Source organism: Pristiophorus japonicus, chromosome 4 (genome assembly GCF_044704955.1).
Source record: "Pristiophorus japonicus isolate sPriJap1 chromosome 4, sPriJap1.hap1, whole genome shotgun sequence".
Taxonomy (NCBI): domain Eukaryota; kingdom Metazoa; phylum Chordata; class Chondrichthyes; family Pristiophoridae; genus Pristiophorus; species Pristiophorus japonicus.
In genome coordinates, this window is record NC_091980.1 from 206,628,726 (window position 1) to 206,641,137 (window position 12,412).

Sequence of the window (12,412 nt, forward strand, 5' to 3'; positions counted from 1 at the left end):
AGGTCTAGGAACTTGCGCACTTTTTAAGGCTAATTTTGGCACCGTTTCCTTTTGGATTACATTGGTGGATGAAGCACGACTGAGCAATGAAGTGTCCGGTCACCTTTACCAAGACTGTGTCAATCTCTCCGGCTGCTGTCACTTACACAGTGACCCAGTCTGGACTGGGGGAGAGCTGCCCTGGCTCACTATCTGCCCTGGGACACTTTTGTACATTAGAACCTGTCATTGCCGGGTTCACCAGCTATCCTGATTCCCACCATCCCCGGGGGCCCTTGAATGGAGATTGTAGTCGAGATGTTTCTGTCAAGCCTTAGATCCTAAACACGATCTTTGTTATAACCATGTATCAATTGTAGATACAAACCCTATTAGCATATAATGTTGGAAACTGTTGTCTTTCCATGATAGTACCTGGTCAATTAGCTTATTCCATGCTCTTGTCAGGTTTGCAGAGGAAGATATCTAAGAATCGGGCGGAGCATAGGCGCACTGGAGGAGGGCCCACACAGCTGGTAATACTCACCGACTTGGAAGAACGCTCTTCGGCACTGGTTGGCAGCCACAGTCGCTCGGCCACCACCTGTGGTAAGGCAGAGCACTCCCTTGCGTCACGTGAGTAATGTGTAAAGCAGTGTTAATTCAAAGTAATGTAACGGCAATTCATATACGAATGATGTCATGTTATGCATGCAGCTTCTGTCCTACTCTCAGGTTAACAACATAAGAACATAAAAATAGGAGCAGGAGTAGGCCAACTGGCCACTCGAGCCTGCTCTACCATTTGATAAGATCATTGCTGACCTGATGTAGGGCTCAGCTCCACTTCCCTGCCCACTCCCCATAAACCTTCACTCACTTACCATTCTATCTATCTCCGATTGATCCAGCCTCCACAGCCTCTGGGGCAGTGAATTTCACATAGATGTACTGCCATATGTACTACCATATGATACAGTAACGTCTCTCGGTCACATATATTGGAGTAGTGCTGCTCTTCCTATGTATGCCAGTGCAGCGCAAGAATCCCTTCTGTTCTAATAAGCTCAATTGTGTTTTGCAGGTGCCACAACTCCGATGGCGCAGAGATGGCACCTCTCCAGGTAATAATCACCATGGGTGCCAAGGAGGCCGACACATCGGAACCAGAACCAGAGGAGGAGGAGAATGTTATGGAAAGGGAGGAGGATGCCCCTTCCATCCAACTGGAAGTCGTACCTGCGGCCACTTCTTCGTCGTCATCTTCGGCAGAAGGAGTAGCGGGACCAAGCGGCTTGCAGCCAACAACGCCAAGGCGTTTAGTGCTCACGCTGACCCCACGGAGGTCAAGTCAGCAAGGTCAGCACACATCTCCACTGGCAGATCGGATGAGGGCTTGACCAGACTGTGTATGGAGAGTGTTGCGATAAGTTGCGACCTCCTCCAGGTGTTTGGTGTGTACACGGGGAACATGACCCGGATGTCCGCTCGCATATCGAAGGATTATGCAGCAGATGATCCGGGAGATGCGTGAGCAGACCGCCACCATCAATGCCTTGCGGCATGCGGGAATGGTGGGAGATGGCACTGCACCCCAAGGTGCCGTCCCACCAACCGCCAGCACAGATGCGAGTCAGGAGGAAGAACTTCCTTCTGGCTCAGAGGTCGTTTCCTCAGGAACGTCTTCCCCTCCACCACCCCCTGAGCTGATCCTGCCACTGTCACCACCGTCTCCCCCCACCCCACCATAGCCCCCACAATAGGAAGTCTTGACGTCGCCCGCTGCATGTCCGCCTCGTCCTGCTACCCGGGGATTCAAACGGGGGTCTAAGACATGATGGGGGGGTGGGGGGGGGGGTTAGAGGACATGGACGGAAACGTGGCCGCAGGTAGGGAGGGGAGTGTTTTATTGTTGTTATTGTTATTGTTGTATTTTCTTATTGTTGTTGCTGTTTTATAAATTTATTGTTGGGTGATTGTTGGGGGTGGGGGTGGGAGGGTTGTTACAGTTGAAAAATATAGTTACATTTTTAAATTATTTAAAAATGTTATTGAATTTTACAATTGTTGTGCAGTGTCTTCTCATAATGTACAGTAAGGTAAAACATGAATACAATTGTCGGAAAACAATGGCCAGGCCAGGCAAGGATGAAACGTTATGCAATTGCAAGTGTTGTCTTTCCATCACTGTAACTGTCAGCAATATAAGTTCATGCAAAGCGTTCATTTATGAGCTGCTGATGCAAGAGTTTTGCAGCTGCGTAACTCCAGTTACGGTTTTTCCAGTCTTGCAGGAGGGATATGGGGGCATGGGTTCATCGCCAGGCTGATTGTCCGCCCCAAGGTCATGATCATCCTCCTCCTCCTCCTCCTCCTCCTCCTCCTCGTCTGCCTCTTCCGCCTCCACTTTCTCCTGAGGTGGCAGGTAGCCCCATCTTGCAATTGTTGTCCTCTCCTTATAGCTAGGTTATACAACATGCAGCACACCACAATAAACTCAGCGACCTGCTCAGGGTGGCATTAACTCCAGAGTGGTCCAGGCATCTGAAGCGCTGCTTCAGCACTCCAATTGTCTTTTTGAAGATAATGTGTGTAGCTATATGGTTTTCATTGTAACGCTTTTTGGCTTCCATCTGAGGATTACGCAGGGGGGTCATGAGCCAGCTGGCAAGGCCATATCCTTTATCCCCCAGCATCCAACCGTGACCTTGTGGCTGACTGTTACAGGTCAGAGACAGTGCTCTCATGCAAGATGTGCGCATCATGGATGCTGCCTGTAAAATTAGCATTTACTGCCATGATTATTTGGTTGTGGTCAACGACAAGCTGCACATTCAGGAAGTGGAATCCCTTTCGGTTGCGAAACATCTCCACATCCTGTAAAGGTGCTCTCAAGGTGATGTGCGTACAATCTATTTCTCCCTTGGGGATGTTTGCTATTCTCGCAAAACCCAAAGCCCGCCCGGTCTGTGCCTCCCTGGTCATAGGGAAGCTTATAAAGTCCATCCTGCATGCGTAAAGGACTTTAGTCACCTGTCGAAAGAAGCAATGTGTGGCATGCTGAAAGATACCACAGATGTCGCCAGCTGAAGCCTGAGAGGAGCCTGATGCGTAGAAGGAAAGTAACCTTTACCTCAACAGGCAGTGCGGTCCTGATGGTGCTGGTAAGCTGCAGATCTCCCTTAATTAGGTGGCATATCTCAGCGATGACCTCCTTTCATAAGCACAGCCTCCTAAGGCACGTGTTATCAGACAATTTCAGGTATGATTGCTTTTCCCTGTAACTTCGTCGGGTATAAGGTCTCCTCCTCCACATCAGTCTGCCATCTCTTTGATTGGGCTCTTGACTAAACCCAACTTCAGTGCCCAGCATGTGAGCATTTACAAATAATGGTAGAGAAGTTACAGACCCCATCACTTATGCTATAAATGCCCTTTATGGTCCTCAATAAATATAAATGTGAGCAGGTCAGTCAGTAAGGCCCTTAAATAACTCACAAATTAAAATTATCCTGATAAGCCCCTTCTTCAAGCAGCCTCTCACTTCCTCCGGCATTCAAAATGGCATCCGTAATGCCGAGTCCTATGAACAGTGCCAGATAGGAGCAGCTTTTCTCCAGCGATCTTCACGGCGAGCGATCAGCCCGGCGATGTGTGGGCAATGTGCCGAAAGTTGCGATGGGCGATCACCTTGGCGATGTGAAATTATTGTATGCCGAAAGTTGGGCTGCCGATATTTGGCCGGTGTTCCGGCCCAACTTTCCATTTTTTAAGTAAAATGGGCGATAGCCTGCCTATTTGGGCGTTGGATGGGCAATCATCAGTGGAAAGTCTAGCCCATAGTAAAGCAAATATTTTTTGATAAGAAGAAACTTTTAAAATGCGCCTGTGTGCCCAAGAAAAAGAACACAAATGAGCTTTCCTGAACTAGCGCAATCAGCAGAATCTCATAATGTTGATGTGGGGATGTGGCCAGTTTGTGAGCAGGGCCTGATCCAGTCGAATTGAATCTTGAATCAGTGTCAAAGATTACCGAAAACATGAATGTAAGTGGTTTTGGGTGTAACTTACCTACTTTTAAAATTCCCTGATCTTTTGAGCTGTTCAGCCAATTCTGCCCGGATTGTGCTGATATTACTGACATAAACGAGTGGAAGCTCAACCCTATATTTTATTTTGTGGTCATTGCTTCACCCATTCCATCATATTTACCATTTTTATCTCTTATTTAATTTTCGCGTAAAGAGATAGATGAAATTTAATAATATAAATAATGTTCATACTGTGACCACTTTCAAAAGAATTCCAAGGGTATTTGTTTATAACTTTAACATATTTGCACAAGTGCTTCTTGTAAATTGCAACTGCAGTTGTCACTAGTCTAGAACTGCTGCTTTGGAAATCTCTTGTTTTGACTTCATGTACTATTTTGAGCCCCCACACACCTACAGCTCCATGAAAATGGCTGACCATTGCTTTAGCTTCTGAAATATCTATGAGGTAACAGCTAAGACCTAAGAAATTAAAGAGAAGTGGCCATTTAATTATTAAACTTGTTCCTTCCAACAGACCATGCACAACTTCCACTGTCTCCTTTCATTTCTTAATGGAGGCAAATAACCATAGGTGAAATTTTTTAAAATATTCATTTTAGCACAATTTCTCCCTGACTCCTAAAGATAATTGAGCAAATGCTATATAATATGGGCTTGACTTTTCACTTCACATCACTGGGCTAGTGCCCATATATCGCCCAAAATGGCCTGCTATCAGCTCACATTGCCGACATGATCGCTGAGGTGATCGCCCACACATCGCCGGGTGCAACTTTCAGCACATCGCCGGCACATCGCCGGGCTGATCGCTCGCCGAAAACATCGCTGGAGAATAGTTGCTTTTCCTGAGCCTTCCTCACAGAACTCAGCCCTTCGGACGCCATTTTGGACATCGGAGGACAGGAACATAAGAACATAAGAACATAAGAATTAGGAACAGGAGTAGGCCATCTAGCCCCTCGAGCCTGCTCCGCCATTCAAAAAGATCATGGCTGATCTGGTCGTGGACTCAGCTCCACTTACCCGCCCGCTCCCCATAACCCTTAATTCCCTTATTGGTTAAAAATCTATCTATCTGTGATTTGAATACATTCAATGACCTAGCCTCAACTGCTTCCTTGGGCAGAGAATTCCACAGATTCACAACCCTCTGGGAGAAGAAATTCCTTCTCAACTCGGTTTTAAATTGGCTCCCCCGTATTTTGAGGCTGTGCCCCCTAGTTCTAGTCTCCCCGACCAGCGGAAACAACCTCTCTGCCTCTATCTTGTCTATCCCTTTCATTATTTTAAATGTTTCTATAAGATCCCCCCTCATCCTTCTGAACTCCAACGAGTAAAGACCCAGTCTACTCAATCTATCATCATAAGGTAACCTCCTCATCTCCGGAATCAGCCTAGTGAATCGTCTCTGTACCCCCTCCAAAGCTAGTATATCCTTCCTTAAGTAAGGTGACCAAAACTGCACGCAGTACTCCAGGTGCGGCCTCACCAATACCCTGTACAGTTGCAGCAGGACCTCCCTGCTTTTGTACTAGGAGGCTGCTAAAACAAGGGCTTATAATTTCTGAGTTATTTAAGGGTCTTTTACAGATAGATACACTCACATTTATACTCTAATTATATTTGCATTTATTTTAGTAGATTGGGCAGTTTTGTAATTAGAAAGGGCATTTATATCAACAGTGATAGTATCAGTGATAGTGATGGGGCCTGTAGCTTCTGTGCCATTACTTGTAACTGCACACATGTTGGCGTCTGAAAAGGCCAATCGAAGAGATGGCAGACTAATGCAAAGGCGGAGGAGGAGAACGTACAGCCAACGAAGGTACAGGGAAAAGCAATCTCACTCAACTTGTCTGAAAACGCGTGTCTTAGGAGGCTGTGCTTCCGGAAGGAGGTCATCGATGAGACATGCCAGCTCAACAAGGGAAATCTGCAGCCTACCAGCACCATAAGGACTGCACCGACCGTTGAGGTAAAGGTTACTGCGGCACTCTCCTTCTACACATCTGATTCCTTTCAGGCTTCAACTGGCGACATCTGTGATATATCTCAGCACGCCACACACTGCTCCATTTGACAGGTGACTGAGGCCCTTTATGCTCGGGTCGATGAAGGCAAACTGTATGATGTAGTGTATATTGATTTTAGCAAAGCTTTTGATAAGGCCCCACATGGCAGACTGGTCACAAAAGTAAAAGGCCATGGAATCCAGGGCAAAGTGGCAAGTTGGATCCAAAATTGGCTTGGAGGCAGGAAGCTGGGGAATAAAGGATATGGGGCTAGATTTTACACTTTTGTGCAGATCGCCCAAAAATGGTAGTTATTTCCGGTGTGGGCGATAAACATGGGTTTTCAGATCGCCGGCTTGTCGCCCATTTTCAAACCCCCTAGTTTCCATTTTATAAAATGGGCGTTACTGCGAGCGATCTGAAATGGGCGTTAGCGTTAAATCTCTCTGACCTTCTGCCGTAAAGTATCACCGTCCTTAGCAACGACATGGCAACGCTCGATTTCTGCGATTCAGGAGGCCAAGGGTCATCATTACATGCACATAATAGGAGTCAGAGAGAGAGAGAGGGAGCTCAGAGGGAGTGAAGGTGTGTGTGGGTGTGATGTGGCTGCTTTGGGAGGACGGAGGGAGAGTTTTGAGTTTAATAGCAAATTTGGCAAAAAACTTAGCTGTTACCAGCCAGATATTTTCCCGAATTTGGAGCCTATAATGGAGGGAGTGGAGGAGGTGACACAGCACACTGTGGAGACTGATGCTGGTGAGAGCAGTGAGCTGGGAGAAGAGCACATTGGAGGGCGCAAAAGAGCGAGGAGGTTCTCGGACGAGGCTAATGCCTCCTTCATGCAGAAGGTTGAGTCACGCTGTGATTTGACACAGGGAGGGCGTGGGAAGCCTAACCCAAAAGTCTATCAGAGGATATGGGCCAAGTTAGCAGAGGTGGTCTCGTCGGCGATCAACGAGGTGCGTGAGGGCAACCAATGCTGCAAGCGATGGAACGACCTTGTCGGATCCACAAGAGTAAGTATTACATTTATTTACATGTACTTATATATTTATATAATTTGATTTGTAAGGGTCATGAGTGACTATCATCAGATATGAGGCCTTTCACTTTTACTGGGAATGTTGTACTCAAAGCCTGCTGTCACGGTGCACGTCTTTAGGTAAAGAATGATAATTATCATAATAATCATGATAACATCTGTTGGTTACGTGTTGTATCAGTCTCTGTGACAGTACCTAGCAATGATATCACACAATGATTGTAGTGTGTGTAGACACCTTTAGTAATGATTCCACGAGGCAGGGTATGATGCTTAAACTGTGTAGACCTGTAGTCCTTTATTTGCAGCTCCTGAGTGAGGACAACAAGCTGTGAGTTCCTTTTCATACTGGGTTATCTGCAGTGTGCAGGTAACCCTTAGGTCTCCAGCAGCAGCACCCTCTGGTGTACAGGTAAGGTGTGTACAGTGTAAAGGTACATTCAGTGTTGCATAACAGTGTTACAGACATCACACAGTAAACAGGCGTGCATACACAACAATGATCTCATGCATGTCGTCCTGTTAACTTTTACAGAAGAAGCTATCGACAAATAGGTCCGAACAGAGGCAAACAGGTGGCGGGGTGGGGGGCCACCAGTCATCAGCGACATCACTGAAATTAAGGAGCGGGTGCTTGCATTAGTGAGGAGCAACCACTGGACGGCCAAGCAGGCAGCTGCAGACCCTGAGGTGATGCCACGTGAGTAAAGTTTACACCATTGCGTGATGTAAAGATGCCACACCCACTCATATCCGAACAATAATATAGGATAGATGATTTCTAAAAGTGACCTATAAATAATGCTGGCCTCATGAGAATCATTGCAATGCAGAAGGTCTTGGTAGCATTGGTGCTTTTGTCGTGCATTTGCTGTGTGTAGCGCTGGAATCACCCTAGCACCCCCTTCTCCTCTAATTACCTCATTTGTGTTTTGCAGCTCAGCCAGCAGCGTGTCCCAAGGCAAGACCACAGAGGCCAGAAGGTGGGGGCGCGGGGTCGGGCTTGCCGGACAATCCTACATCTGGTGCTGAGGAGCTCCGATTCTCGCTCGTCAATCGGCTGGATCTGTTCTCTACATATGAGAGCGCCGACTTTGAGGAGTCTGCATCGCCAGGCTCAAGAAGGCATTCCAGCCCAAGGCCATCTAGTGTTCCTCCGGCCATTCCTACCTCCACTCTGGAGGTACTGGGCCCAAGCACCTCGCCACAGGGCAGCCCAGGTGACCCCAGGATGGCACCGACCCTGCAAAGGTTTCGTGGACGTGGCAGGTCTGTTCCACGAGCGCCAGATGAGAGCGGAGAGATGGTACAGCTGTTGAGGAGGACTGTAGACATAGGTGACTAGATCCTACACGCATTAGGGGGCATATCCCGACAGCTGGCCAGCATCTCCGGCCCCATGACAGAGTACATTCCACAGATAGCGGAGGCCCTGGAGGTGATAGCCAGGAACACTGGTGGCACAGGCCTCCCAGTGGTCCTGGAGCACGGCACTCCACCCCTAGGCTCCGCACCCCAGTACCAACGACACAAGAGAGGCAGGAGCAAGATCCTGCATCCGATAATCTTCGCGTTGGTGGGCCTGATGCCATCCGCCGCAATCCTCCTTCCCAGGAACTCCACTTCAGGTGCCAGGAAAACGTACTTCGAGCATTTTAACCTGAGCTCCACGCGGTTGAGTCGACTAAGAACCTCCTCCAGGTTCTGTAGGTGCTCGACTGTGTTCTGATCTGTGACCAAGATGTCGTCCTGGAAGACCACGGTGTGCGGGACCGACTTCAGTAAATTTTCCATGTTTCTCTGGAATATCACCACCGCTGATTGGATTCCAAACGGGCATCTATTATAAACAAAAAGACCTTTGTGCGTGTTGATGCAGGTGAGGGCCTTTGATGATTCCTCCAGTTCCTGCATCATGTCGGCTGAAGTCAGATCTAGCTTCATGAACGTCTTTCCTCCTGCCAGCGTTGCAAAGAGGTCGTCGGCCTTTGGTAGTGGGTATTGATCCTGCAGGGAGAAACGATTGATAGTTACTTTGTAATCGCCACAGATTCTGACGGTGCCGTCTCCCTTGAGGACTGGGACAATAGGACTGGCCCACTCGCTGAACTCGATCAGTGTAATGATGCCCTCTCTTTGCAGCCCTCTCTTTGTAGCTCGATCTCTACCCTTTCTCTCATCATGTACAGTACTGCTCTCGCCTTGTGATGGATGGGTCACGCCCCCGGAATTAGGTGGATCTGCACTTTTGCTCCTTGGAATTTCCCGATGCCTGGTTTGAACAGTAAAGGAAATTTATTTAAGACCTGGGCACACGAAGTGTCGTCAGCGGGCGATAGCGCTCGGACATCGTCCCAGTTCCAGCGTATCTTTCCCAGCCAGCTCCTGCCGAGCAGCGTGGGACCATCACCCAGTACCACCTAGAGTGGTAGCTTATGCAACGCTCCATCATAGGAGACCTTTACGGTAGCACTGCTGATGACAGGAATCAGTTCTTTTGTGTAAGTTCTTAGTTTCGTGCGAACTGGAGTTAATGCCTTGATGCCTTGTTGCACCACAACCTTTCGAAAGTCTTTTGGCCCATGATGGACTGGCCCGCGCCCATGTCCAGCTCCATTGATACGGGGAGTCCATTTAGTTCAACATTCAGCATGATCAGGGGACATCTATCTGAGGATCTGGTTCATCATGATCCACTGTGGGTCTGTCCTCCTCTGCAACATGGTGATTTGCAGGTTTAGCAGGCTTTGCAGCTCGCCTGCACACTCGTTGGAGGTGTCCCATTGTTCCACAGCCCTTGCAAACATACTCTTTTTGAAGCGGCATGAATGGAAAGGATGATCACCCCCGCAGCGCCAACAAGGTGTTAATGGCCTTGCATTCATCATCCTGGATGGTGGACCCTGAGTCATCTGCAAATGTGTAGCTGCAGGTATGTGTGACCTGCCCTGTACGTTACGATTCGAAAACAACATCACTTTGTTCACAGTACTTGTAGCAGCACTTGTGTGCTGAGAGATTTGCTTCATAATGTCACTGGTGGCAATGAACACCTGGGCTATCGCTATGGCCTTACTCAAGGTTGGGGTCTCTACAGTCAAAAGTTTGTGAAGTATGGTTTCCTGGCCAATGCCAAGTACGAAAAAGTCTCTGAGCATGTGCTCCAAATGTCTTTCAAATTCGCAATGTCCTGCAAGGCGCCTTAGCTCGGTGACATAACTCACCACTTCCTGGCCTTCAGACCTTTTGTAGGTGTAGAACCGGTACCTCGCCATCAGAATGCTTTCCTTCGGGTTTAAATGCTCTCGGACCAGTGTGCACAAATCGTCGTACAATTTCTCCGTGGGTTCCGCTGGATTGAGCAGATTCTTCATGAGGCCATACGTTTGTGCCCCACAGACGGTGAGGAGGATCGCCCTTCATTTGGCAGTGCTCTCTTCCCCATCTAGCTCGTTGGCCACGAAGTATTGATCGAGTCGCTCCACAAATGTTTCCCAATCATCTCCCAACAAAAATGTCTCCAGGATGCCCACTGTTCTCTGCATCTTTGGGTTCGCTATCTGTATCTCATCGGCAGTTGTTGTATATGGAGAAAGAGTCAGACTAAACATTGTGAGCTCAAAGTAAAGTGTGCAATTAGTCTTTTATTGCAGGTCTCCAGAGTGCCTCTCGAACCTGTGAAGCCTCCTTAAATACCTGTGCTCCCAAGGGATTATGGGATCCCTTTGGATTCCAGGGGATGAGCCCTCTGGTGGCTGTACAGAGTAAATACAAGTTCACATATATACCAGAAGTCACGTTTGACAAATTTGCTGGAGTTCTTTGAGGATGTAACACACAGGGTGGATAAACGGGAACCAGTGGAGGTGATGTATTTGGACTTCCAGAAGGCATTTGACAAGGTGCCACATAAAAGGTTACTGCACAAAATAAAAGTTCACAGGGTTGGGGGTAATATATTAGCATGGATAGAGGATTGACTAACTAACAGAGAACAGAGACTCGCGATAAATGTTTCATTCTCTGGTTGGCAACCAGTAACTAGTGGGGTGTCCCAAGGATCAGTGCTAACTATAGGGATCAGTGCAGACCCCAACTATTTACAATCTATATTAACGACTTGGAAGAAGGGACTGAGTGTAACATAGCCAAGTTTGCTGACAATGCAAAGATGGGAGGAAAAGCAATGAGTGAGGAGGACACAAAAAATCTGCAAAAGGACATAGACAGGCTAAGTGTGTGGGCAAAAATTTGGCAGATGGAGTATAATGTTGAATAGTGTGAGGTCATGCACTTTGGCAGAAAAAAATCAAAGAGCAAGTTATTATTTAAATGGAGAAAGATTGCAAAGTACTGCAGTATAGCGGGGCCTGGGTTACTTATGCATGAAACACAAAAGGATAGTATGCAGGTACAGCAAGTAATCAGGAAGACCAATGGTATCTTGGCCTTTATTGCAAAGGGGATGGAGTATAAAAGCAGGGAAGTCTTGCTATAGCTATATAAGGTATTGGTGAGGCCACACCTAGAATACTGCGTGCAGTTTTGGTTTCCATATTTACGAAAAGATATACTTGCTTTGGAGGCAGTTCAGAGAAGGTTCACTAGGTTGATTCCGGGGATGAGGGGGTTGACTTATGAGGAAAGGTTGAGTAGGTTGGGCCTCTATGCATTGGAATTCAGAAGAATGAGAGGTGATCTTATCGAGACGTATAAGATTACGAGGGGACTTGACAGGGTGGATGCAGAAAGGATATTTCCACTGATGGGGGAGACCCGAACTGGAGGGCACAATCTTAGAATAAGGGGCCGCTCATTTAAAACAGAGATGATGAGAACTTTCTTCTCTCAGAGGATTGTAAATCTGTGGAATTCAAAAATCCGATCATTGGTTTTATTAAAAAAAGTTATTTTGCAGTTACTTTGTCTTCACTTTTCCATTCATCGCCTCAGAGAGCTGTGGAGCTGAGTCATTGAGTAAATTTAGGACATAAATAGACAGTTTCTTAATTGATAGGGGGATAAGGGGTTATGGGGAACAGGCGGGGAAGTGGAGCTGAGTCCATGAACAGATCAGCCATGATCTTATTGAATGGCAGAGCAGGCTCGAGGGGCTGTATGGCCTACTCCTGCTCCTATTTCTTATGTTCTTATGTTTTTATAACTTCCTCCAGTCCGATAAACAACCGGTTATCACTACTATAAAAATAAAAGTGTTCAGTAATAAAATTGATTCTGTGTATGTACAAATGTTGAAAGTGTCAACTATACAAAAAAACAGTTTTGAAAGATTTAAAATGGAAGCTCACAGACCTCCAGCA

The 12,412-nt window shown here is 47.2% G+C and overlaps 1 long non-coding RNA gene across 1 annotated transcript; it reads left to right on the top strand.

Moving 5' to 3' along the window:
- Positions 1–6,096: 6,096 nt before the first annotated feature.
- Positions 6,097–12,008, top strand: LOC139263246 (uncharacterized). The gene is made up of 2 exons (XR_011593071.1): positions 6,097–7,791; positions 8,030–12,008. It is a non-coding gene; the product is annotated as an uncharacterized lncRNA (long non-coding RNA).
- Positions 12,009–12,412: the final 404 nt, after the last annotated feature.